This window comes from Saimiri boliviensis, chromosome 6 (genome assembly GCF_048565385.1).
Source record: "Saimiri boliviensis isolate mSaiBol1 chromosome 6, mSaiBol1.pri, whole genome shotgun sequence".
NCBI classification, from domain to species: Eukaryota; Metazoa; Chordata; class Mammalia; order Primates; family Cebidae; genus Saimiri; species Saimiri boliviensis.
Window position 1 is genome coordinate 53,344,450 of NC_133454.1, and position 12,004 is coordinate 53,356,453.

Here is a 12,004-nt window from a genome sequence, read left to right on the forward strand (position 1 = left end):
GTTCACAGGCCATGTGTGTACTCCCAGGGTAGGGAACGGCTTGCAGGAATATTCTTACCACCAACTGGGCCCACTCACCACGCTTTGCAACGTGAAGCTGCAGAGCCAGAAGTTGTATCACAGTATAACTGTGGCCTCAGATGCCTGCACCAGAGGTGTGTGTAGCACAGGAGAGACAGGTGTGAAATGCATGGAGCCAGAAGCCAGCCTGTGTTAAGCTGTGAGCAGAAGTAATGTTAAAAAAAAAATTTTTTTTTATTTGGAAAGCATTTTCAAGTTGTGTCAGGCATTTAGTTAATACAAATATTATGTTATCTGTCAGGATTTCATGAAGGCATTTGTCAGTTTTTTCAAGATTTGTAACTTGTTGCAATTTCTTTTTATCATTCTAAATTAATAATCATATCTGTACCTAATTTGGTAATCATAATTGTGTATTGTTTACCTTAGAGGGGTTCTCCTCAATGATCTAAGCTTCCAGCCCTGCAAAACCCGAATCCATCCCAGGAACTTTCCTTGGGTCACACTGTGGCTGGGGACCAGGTTCTCTGGATTCTGACCAGGGATCCCCACTTGCCTCAGAGGTCTTGAGTCTGCATGTCAATCGCATATTTATTTGTACAGTGCTGTTCACACAGAAGTTACTTAAAAGTGCCAGCTCCCTCGAAGAGACTCTGCTCCCCAGAAACCAGAAAGTCAAGGCCCAGGCCCATGGGAGTGACCTTGCCTTAGATGATGACAGTTGAACTTATATTTGAAAGTCCTCTTCCGAGAAAGTCTGGCCATTTCACCATGGGCTGGACTTGCCAGTCCGTGCACAGGAGGACCTCAGGATGGGAGACAACCCAGTGCCGCCCTAATGCCTTCTGCGGTCGCTCTGCGTGGCAGCATCCCTGTTATCCCTGTGACTGGCCACTACGAGGAGAACCGAGACCCTCCTCAAAGTCCAGGAGTCGCTACAAAATGCCAGTAAGCCCTCCAGCCACTCTGAGCAGGAGAAATTCCACCTGCCAGGCCTGGTGGTGCATGCCAGTCGTCCCAGCTACTTGGAAGGCTGAGGTGGGAGGATCGCTGGAGCCTGGGGGGTCAAGGATGTAGTGAGCTGTGATTGCACCACTATACTCCAGACTGGGAGACAGAGTCTGTCTCAAAAAAGAAAAAAAATGTTTCTTAAAACAGAATAGACTTATGAACCCAGACGAGGTGTTAGCAGCTCCAGTCCAGGCACCTGATCTTCTCTTACTGTTGCACAGAGTTCGTCGGCTTTCCTGGACTGGCATGCCAATCAGTTTGGGCCAGTTTCCCAAGAACTTCTACTGAACTGGCCTCCTTGGCCTCTAATCCTGATGTGGAGTATTTGAGAGAAAACATGATCTCACTCATCATTTGGCAAATGTTGGGAAAGGAGGTGTTGCCTGGGTCAAATGGCACTTACAGAATGGGTGGCTCAGAATGTCTTCTAAGGTCCTAGCCCAGCCCCAGGGAGGGTGGCAGAGCTCAGCTAAGAATGCAGTAATGAGGTTTCCATTTCAGGCCATGGTGACATTGAAACCTAGCATCTTTACCAAACTTGACTTTGTTTTTAATAAACTTGACTGAAAATGCAAAAAGATCTAATATAACATTTCACAAGTGTTTCATGATAAGGTAATAAGTAAGGTGCAAAAACTGATTTATGGTCAAATAGGTTTGGAAAACACTGGAATAATCAAAGGTAAATAGATTTTTGTGGGAGTTGCTTTTGCTTTTGTTTTTTACTGCAGGCTTTAACTTGCTGGTGGTCATCATCAATCTCCCAGTGGTACAGTATGAGATTTTGGGGGGATCCATTTCCTACCTCTCCTGGTTAAAAACTCTGTTCTTTCACTGTTTCTGGCCCACACTCGGCCTGGAGGAAGTGTATTTTGTTGTTATATTCATTCTTTTGGCAAGTCTGTACCCAGCTCCCATGCAAGGAGCTCCCGGATCCCTAGAAAGTCTAGCACAGAGTTCCTGCCCTGGGGAAGCTTGCACTCCAGTGAGGAAGACGTTTAAAGAGCAACACAGGGAGACCTACATGCTCAGAGTCAGCAGAGGGTGAAGAGACCTGGGGAGCATCTCTTGCAAGTGCCTTTTCCCATCCAGAAGGAAACAGTGGCCAGCAGGTGAAGGGCATCCCAGGTCACATGGCAAAGTCAGGGCTTAGGTCCAGGGCTCCTGACCTCCTGGCCTGCACTCAGCTAAGTGGTGTTTACCTCCCTCCCAGTCCGTATTGGCCTCAATCACTTGCCCACCTTGCTCACCACTCCATCTACCCAAGGCAGGTCTTTGATGACTGTCGAATGAAGCTATGATGATGTGACTGGGTTTGATGACCTTTACAATCTCACGTAGGGCAGAAGTTCGATGCATCTGTGAAGAGAGCTGCTTAAACTCGGACAAAGGAGTGGTCAGCAAAAACCAAGTGGATGTGAGTTAGGCTTGAGCAATGGGAAGGATATGCAGAGAGGCAGGGAGAAGGCCTCCCTACAGGGTCTATGGAAAGCCTGACTCTGTGGTGTGTGTCTACCCATCTGAGACACCCATACGCCCGGCACATGGCAATTCAGGGCTGTGTCCTCAAAGACTCCTCAGTCTGAACTCTGAGCTGGGCTGATGAATTGTTTGTCTGCATCAGCTAAAGTAGCTGCTTCTTTTGGCAAATAATAGCCAGAGCCCTGGACTCCTACTAATAACAATGATTAGAATTCAGAGCTTGCTGTGGGGCCAGCACTGTGCTAATTACTCTAGAGGCAGAATCTCAAAACAACCGTGTAAGACTGGTATGATTATTACCATTGCCATTTTAAAGACAATGAAACTGAGGCATAGAGAAATTAACTAACTTGTCCAATTCATACCACATCAGATGCTCAAGGCAGTCTAATTTCGAGTCATCATTCTTTGTATTGACTTTGGTGGTGGTGGTAGTTTTTCTGCTGTTACATTTTTTAGAAAGTTTGAACATGGAGAATCTCAAGCATATACAAAAGTAGTGAGAATAATATAACTAATCGCTATGCCCTTACTTCCCAGATGATACAATAGTTGACTTGCAGCCAGTTTTGATTCATCCGTGCCCCCCGCTCCCATCACCATGAATTTTTCGGAAGCAAGTTTCAGGTGTTATATAATTTCATCCATTGATCAGTCTGTGGACATCTCTCAAGGATGAGGCCAAATTCTCATTCTCAATCACAATACGTTTCACCTCCTGACTGAGCAGTTCCTTGGCCAGGTGCAGCCACTCTCCCCGGGCCACGCACGGGATTTCAGGCTGCCACGGCACCACACAGTGGGCACGGAGGCAACAGCTTCAGGGGGCAGCGCGTCCCCAGCTCCTCACCACACAGCCTGGCCAAATGGCATCTCTCTGCCTCCTTAGAGTGAATTTGTATTACTGAAGCCCCGGGCATCTGTCTGGTTGTTCTGCAGACGGGGAACAACTGGATGTGGTGGGCTGCCTGGTGGGGCTGTTGACACAGGGTCAACCTGATCTGTCCTGGCTTCAACCTTGACCTTGCCCCTAATCCCAGTGCCTACTTCAGGATGATTTGGGGGGTGGGGAGTTGTCCTCCTCCCAGGCAGAGGACTCCCCAATCAGTCCAGCCTAAGAGCAAGAAGTAGGGATAAGATGGAGCCAAGAACCCGGAGTGAGAGATTCACTGCACCTCTCATGAGCTGGGAGGACCAAGTCTCACCTTTGTGATCTGTAGAAGTGGGACTAGAACACTGACCTGCAGCGTGGCTGCGAATGTCTAAGGAGATGGGTAAGCGTCCTCCGCAGAGCTGTTTAGCTACGGGAGGACACAGTACCTGGTACGGCCAGCAGGTGTCGCCCAAAGACTGAGTATGAGAAACCTCTGGGCGGGATGGGGGTTCCTCCATGGAGATCATCTTTCAATATGAGACACAGTTGGACTTGGAAGTAGTGGAAGAAAATTCAGCCTGAAGGGTTTCTCCTTTGAAAAGTCAGTCTGGTTCTGGCTTTTATCTGGGTTAAAAAGTGGAGCTTTGCAGTTTTCTTTTTTTTTTTGACAGAGTCTCACTCTGGTGCCCAGGCTGGAGTGTAAAGGTGTGGGATTGGCTCACTGCAACCTCCGTCTCTGGGTCCAAGCAGTTCTTCCACCTCTGCCTCCCAAGTAGCTGGGACTACAGGCGACTGCCACCATGCCCTGCTAATTTTTGCATTTTTAGTAAAATAGGGTTTCACTACATCGATCAGGCTGGCCTCAAACTCCTGACCTTGTGATCCATCTGCCTCAGCCTCCCAAAGTGCTGGCATTACAGGTGTGAGCCACCGTGCCTAGCCTGCAGTTTTCAAAGTATGCTCACATGAAGATTCCACAGCAAGAAAGGCATCAATATCCCCATTTTACAGATGAGGAAATTGAGGCTTCAGAAAGCAAATGACTTGCTGAAAATTACGCTGCCACTAAATGACAGAGCCACTAAGTGACAGAATATGAAATTAGAAGGCCTTCTGACTCCATATTCTGGGCACTCTGCTGACACATTCCTATAGGTCAAACCTTCAAGAGGAGACCTGAGACCGAGGCTGTCCCTGCCCCTCTGGAAAAGTTAATAGGTGCATGCCTGAAGCCCTTGGCAGGGGACATGCTATCTGCTGAGAGCATTTGCCATCTCTGGGTCTCAGTGGCTCCCAAACCACACAGCCACACATGCTCGCAGGTACAGGTGAGGAGAAGGGAGAGAGAGGTCCCACGCTACAGAATCTGCGATCTCTATTTTCTATTCCCCAGTATTTGGATGTAAGAAGCTTAGCATAGGTCTTGGGGCTGGCTTTTGGGAAATCCTGGACTAGAAGATAAACTAGAAGTTTTATGTTCTGTAGTTTCATAAACACTGTTCACTTAAGCTTGTCAAAAACACGAATACAGTGTCTGACACATACCTGAACGTCAACAAAAGTTTGCTGAATAATAAATGACTGAAACACATGCAATCGCCCAACCGAGCAGAAGCCTTGGTGAACGCTGCCTCATCCCACACCCATTCTACACATCCATAATAATTCGTGGCGTACGTAGGGCTCATTTACACACATGATCCCGTTTAATCTCTTTAATGAGTTCGATATAACAAGCCCCATCTCGCAGATGAGAAAACTGAGGCTCCGAGACACTGGAGGACTTGCCCAGGGTTGCCCAGCTGGTCGGTGACCCAGCCAAGCTCACACCCACGTCTGTCTAGCCTGCTCCAGCAGCTCTGCCACTGTCCCGCCCCCCTTCATATCGTTTCCACGGCAAAGCCTGTGAGGAGGAAAAATCCATCCAGAGAGACGAGTCTTCAGATCTGTTGGGGATGCCTCAGAGTCGGGAGAGGCGATCTCAAGGAGTTTGCCCTGAGACCCCTGGTTTAGGAGAAGTCTTGCCTCATTTGGAGAAGAGCTCAGTGCCAAGCTCCAGGGTGGGGTCCTGGGAGGTCAGCTGCCGCGTCTGCACTAGAGGTAAGTGCAGTGTGGGAAGGGTGGAAGCTGTGGGAAGTGGGGAGCCCTGGTCCCCGCTGTGCCTGGCTCCTTGGGCGTGGCTCTGACAGCTGGAGAGGACATCCCTCCTCCCTAGTCCGCTGCTGGGTAAGTCTCTGCTGTCCTCTGCGGAAGGAACCAGGCCTCCGCACAGGGCACCTGGTGTCTGCCTCCCCCTAGTGCCACATGATGGGATGGTGGTGCCGCTGGCTGCTGTGCAGTCCACGTAGATGACGGCCACTCAAATTCTCCACTATGCAGGCCCTGCGCTTCACCCCTGTCACGCCTCGCAGTTGACACCGGAGTCTGGGCTCACTCCCTGCCCCAGCCTGTGTCCTTGCCAGCCTCTAGGAAATGCTGGAGGGGACAAATGGTGTCCTCCAAAACGGACCCCTCATTCTCAGCTGAGGAGGCTGAATCGCTGCACAGGGTCCAGATACCAGGTCCACCCACTCACCCCCCTGTGTCTTTGCTCCTCCTCAGTTCCAGCACAACTAGCAACTCACAACACACACACACGTTCACAAACACACACACTCACACACACATTCACACATACATTCACACACACTCATTCTCACACAGTCACATACACACACATTCACACACAGTCACACTCACACACTCCTGCTCACACACAATCATATACACATTCACTCACACACATTCTGCAACACACATTGCGCACACACAATCACACAAGTCACACATTCACATTCACACATACTCATATACACATGTCCACACATGCACACACAATCTCACACACGCACACACACAATTTCAAACACTCATGTACACACGAACACACTCACACTCACATTCACATACACACACATTCACTCACATTCACATGTGCACACACAATCTCACACACATGCACACACAACCTCACTCATTCACTCCTCCAGTCAACCAGTCACGTGTGCACTCAATAAACATGTATTAAAGGTGCCCTAAGCGCTCTAAGGGAGGCCAGGCGCTGGCAGTGAAGCCCCGGGTCTCAGGCAAACTCCTGAGGTCACCTCTCCCGACTCTGAGGCATCCCCAACAGATCTGAAGACTCGTCTCTCTGGATGGATTTTTCCTCCTCACAGGCTTTGCCGTGGAAACGATATGAAGGGGGGCGGGACAGTGGCAGAGCTGCTGGAGCAGGCTAGACAGACGTGGGTGTGAGCTTGGCTGGGTCACCGACCAGCTGGGCAACCCTGGGCAAGTCCTCCAGTGTCTAGGAGCCTCAGTTTTCTCATCTGCAAAATGGGGCTTATGATACCCAACTCATTAAAGAGATTGAACAGGATCATGTGTGTAAACGAGCTACATACGCCACAAAGTACTACGGACGTGTAGAATGGGTGAGGGATGAGGCAGCGTTCACCAAGGCTCCTGCTGGGTTGGTTAATTGCGTGTGTTTCAGTCATTTATTATTCGGCAAACTTTGTTGACAATCAAGTATGTGCCAGACACTGTATTAGTGTTTTTGACAAGCTTCAGTGAACAGTGTTTATGAAACTACAGAACATAAAACTTCTAGTTTATCTTCTAGTCCAGGATTTCCCAAATGCCAGCCCCAAGTAGGATCGGTGGGTGAACTTGCAGACGCAATCCCTGCCTTCATGTAGCTTGTAAGCAGTGGGGCCTCAGATGCGAAGGCAAGCTCAGAATTCAGGGTGATTCAGGGTCCCCTACCAGGTGCCCAGGGTGCTAGAGAGGGCAGGTCAGGAGCACTCTTGGAACAACAGAGGCCCAGCCTGGCCCGTCCCACTCCTGCCCCCTGGGGTGGCTGTCTGCAGGCTCCAGGCTACTCCTGGATGATTTTATTAGCTGTGTTGGGAGCATATGGACCTCGGACACGAGACCTGAAGTAGTATTTACTGCAGAGCAGAGGACACCGGGTTCCCGTGTGGGCTGGGTTTGGCACGCACACAGTTACTGATTGATAGGCCTTTCAGGAAACAAAGACCGCAAGAGAATTCAACATGCTCCTGGCTCGGGGCCAAGCCAGCCTCATCTCCTTTGCTTTGTCAAGTGAGTCTTTTTGTCTGCCTTCATCACTTGCTGGGCACCTCTGTGTTCACTCCAGGAGTAGGCAAGTGTGTGTTTGCAGGGGCTGTGGGGGTGCAGCCAGCTTTGCTCTAAGAACAGCTATCCAAGGGGCGGGAGGGAGCAGGGGTCAGCCACAGCTCTCTCTTTACCTCGTCCCCTAAAAAGTCACAGCTCCTTGACGTGTGAGCTGAAGCTTGGGACATTTATCTTGTGTCTGTTTTTTCCAAAGCCAAGTCCAGAGACAGACCAGGGCCTTCCCAAGATCACACAGCAGGCCAAGGGCAGAGCTGGCAGTGAAGCCGATTTTCCACCTTCTGTGGTGTGGTATGCGCTGAGCTGCAGCCATGGCTTCCGGGGCCACAAATGGCTGCCCCAGCTCAGAATGTTCCCCTCCTCTACCCTCCCTGCTGCCCTGCTTACCGGGGGAATTCCTCTCAGTGACACCAAAGAAACCCTTTGAGGAAGTGACAGTGAGCACTTCTTGAAAAGGGAACCAAGTTTAGAGATCTAGTGACACTAGCAGCCGCGGTGACTGGAGGCCTCCTGGGGCTGAGGAACTTTGGGGAGTCACTCAGGGTGACAGCAGGCAGCCCAGCAAACCCACAGGAGTGGGACAGGCCAGGCTGGGCCCCCACCGTTCCCAGAGTGCTCCTGACCTGCTCTCACCTGCACCCTGTTAAGGGAAGCTCCGAATTCAGGGAGATTCGCGGTCCCCTGGCAGGTGCTGTTGGGACGGGCACCACCAGTCCCGGTGCCTTGCCCCTCTTGGGGCACCTGCTAGGGGACCTTGAATTCTGACTTTCCCTTCACATCTGAGGCCCCACTGACTACAAACTGAAAATGAAATCTGCCAAAACAGCGCTTGGGGAGCCGCTACTCCTGAATACAGCTCGTCCCAGCCCCTTCCAGGCAGGAGGTCCATCCACGCCTGGGGGAGACTCTCCCCATGATCTCCTGATGCCACCTTCTTTGCCCCTCCAGTGTCTGGTTGAAGCTCTGGGAATGGAGGTTCGAAGTTCTAAGCAGGATTTCCTCCCAAGTCCTCAGTCCCTCAGCGGGAAACAATGAAGTGTCCACAGCCTGCGAGCCTCCTCCTGCAGCCAGAGCTGGGAGGGGCACTGAGTCTGAGCCCCAGATTTCTTCCAAGGCTGAGACACTCGGGCCCCTCCTCGGCTCTCCCAGTGCAGCCCTGGCTCAGCTCTGCCTTCCCAATGCCCAGAACAGAGGCTGCTGTGGCCCTGGCTTTGAGGCCCAGGACAGATCCATCTTCCCAGCCAGTGACTCGCTCTGACAACAGGGCCGAACTGCCATGGCACTTGCCTCTCACCTCCGCTGGCCAGGCATTTGTTAGGCAGCCTGCGAGGAATGAAGAATGGGCGCGTGGCGAGGCACGGATTACCCGCCCCAGAGGCCCCTGCTGAATTGCAGTTCAGAGCTCAGCTGCCTGGGGCCTCAAATCAACAGGGAGGCGACTCATCTTCCCTGCAGCAGCCCTGCCGTGCGGAGCAGAGCAAAGCTGGAGTGGGTGAGCCTGGGAGGAGATTCTGCACCACCCCTGCCCTGGGCCTGTCTTCAGCACAAACCCCCCGCGTGCCCTCCACTCCCACCCCTCTCTACTCAGGGAGCCCGCTTCCTTCACTAGAAGCAGCGCCAGTGGAGACGCTCAGTTCTTGGGGGCACCCTTTCCTTCCTCCGGTACCAGAGAGAGTTCAGAGCTGCTGGGGCGGGTTGGAGATTTCTCCCGATGTCCCGAAGCATTTGGAAAAACTGGAGGCCCGTGCCAGGGGCACCCTCACCCTGGGTGGGAGATGAGCCTGTGGGAGCTGGAGATCAGCCTGTGCAAGGCTCTAGTTCCTTTGATGGGGGAGTCCAGGCCACCCAGCCAGGGAGTGCCTGCCAGAACCTGGCAGAAGCCCTCTTGCTCCCATGCCCACAGGGCTCTTTTTCTGGAGCTGTGCAGAAGCTGGAAGGGTTTGGGCACTGGACCTGTTAGCAAGGGGTAGGGGCGGGACTGGCTGCTGGCTCACAGGCTAATTCTCCTGGCCCTCCCTGGGCTTCCTGCCCAGCTCTTCCTGTTCATGGGTGCTGTGAGGAAGGTCAGGACTCAGCATACTCATTAGAGACCCTGCAACCCTGCTGACCAAGGCCAGCAGCTCTGGGCCTGGGGGCTCTGGAAGTGCTCTCCCAGGGGCTGAGTGAGGCTGCTGGCGGGACAGAGCTATCTGCCCTCTCCCCAGACAGTGACACAGTCCAGTTTCCTTTGGGCCCTCATCTGTTCCTCCTGCCTGCATTACCCTCACCCTCACCTGGCCATGCCCACCTACTAGGCTGTGACTTTCACCTTCTGCTCCACGTGGAGTTCACCTGGGGAGGTGGAACAGCCACCCATCCCCCACCAGTTGCAGAAGACACTCTGCAGCTAGGGTTGGGAACAGATACTCAGGCAAAGCCTCTTTCCCCTCCCACCCCACAAACGTCCCTGCTTGACATCTCTGCCCCTCCCCATGTCCTATTATCATTGATTTATTCTGACTGCGGGATTAGAGAGGTGTCCTTGTTCCCCGGGTTTTGGGGAAGATGTGTAGATCACACGTGGTCTCTGCTTCTGGGAAAGGATGAGCACTTAAGACCCCACAGCCAAGAATTACCCCGGAGTGGGGCAAGTGCTGTACCTGGTGGCAGGGTAGGGGGCAGGGGGCTGTGAAAAAGCAGAATGAGAAGAGCTGAAGGTTTTCCTAGGAAATCAGGGCCCAGGGCTGACCATTCGGGAGCCAGGAGCCCCTCCTCCCCTGCAAAGGCCCTCAGAAAGGCTGAGTCGAAAACATGCAATTGGAGGGGATTCGGCGTAAGCCACATGCTCTCTCTCGTGGTCAAAAAGGGAATTGCACTCCCAGACAGAGGCTGTCATAGTAGGCGTTGTGTGATTAATTCACCCAATCACTTCCCAGGCTTGGTAGTTTCTGTGACTCAGTGCAGGTCTGAATTGTGGAAAATTCCAAAGTGAAGTGAGAGTTCAGGAACTGGCAGTCCAGGTGACCTTTCTGGAGAGGGAAGGGAAATGTTCACAAGAGCCCTGGCTAGGAAGCAGGTCCCAGGCCTCCAAATGCCACCTTGGGCCATGGGGCTTGTTAAGCCTCAGCCTGCATGGGCCACCCCTCAAGCCTCACATTCAACTGGGCTGGGGGAATCTGGGTACGTGGTGGTTTGAAAAGCCTCCCAGGTTCAGACCTGATAAAGCCTTACATTTCACAAGGAGGGAGGCCTTTGAAGAAGGTTCAGTGAGGGGAAGTGACTCATCCAGAGCAGTTGGAATTTCCCTCTGAGGGTGGCAGGCTGGATGGTCCTCTGTATGGAACATTCTAGAACATTCTAGAAACGTGACCTTTCTCCAGTGCTCTTGCTTCTCCTGGGGTGAGCCACTGGTCTGGAATACCCTCTCTTCCTGTTTGCCTTGCTGCCACATCCAAGAGGCTTTGGGAGCCCCACTCCTCCTGAAAGCCCCCGTGGCTGGACCTGCCCCATTTATGTTCATTTCTCCCACCCTCGAGGGGGAGCTCAAGTGTGTGCCCCTATCTCCTGTGTGGAAAAACTGAATTCCGTTTAAGGGTTTGGCCAACACATTTTCCCTGTCACCAGTGAGTCCCCATTTGGAGCGGAGTATCACAAGGACTTGGTGCTGGGTTGTAAGTCACCAGACCTTCCCCTGTGTGGCTCCTGTCCTCCTCCCACTTCTGGGCCTTCCCTCTCTCCCCTTAGCTCTCCAAACCCACAGGTGGTCAGCGGGGAGTCCACCCCTGCCCCACACTCCCCATCCTTTGGATGTCCATGTGGTGGGAAGAGCCCTGGAAGGGGAGCTGGAGCCCTGAATTTGGTCTGGCTCTGACGCAATCTGGCCATGTCACTCCAGACAAGCCACGGCCTTTCTTAGAGCCTCAGTTTCCCCTTCTGTGGATTGAAGATGATCTGTTTCGCTCTCTAAGGACCCTTCCCTGCCCAAGCTTTCTGTGTAGGCAGGTTGGTGGTTTTCAGGGAGTGAGGGCAGTGGATTAAGACAAAGAGCTTAATTCCCAAGTGAAGCGGGGTCCATGCTGTCTCTGGCCCCCAAACACGCCCTGTTCATTTCCTGCTCCGGTAGCTTGGTTCTCATGCCGGTTTTCCCCTCCTCTCCCTCAACAGCTTGCAGGCCAGTTGAGAAAGCCTGACACTAGGTGGTGCCAGAATCCCACCATCCCTCCAGCCTTAGCGGCCTCTGAGTGAAGAGAGGGAAAGGAAAGGCGGGCTTCTTCCTGAATTCAGAAACTCCCGGAGGCCGTCCCTGCACGGCCTTGACCTTGGACTCACAGCAAAGATCACATTAGGAGTCCGGCACTGGTAGGAGGAGCGACCTGGCAGCATCTCAGGCTGAGGGTCCCTGCCTGCATGGACGCCGGCTGGAGCAAGCTTAACAACGGT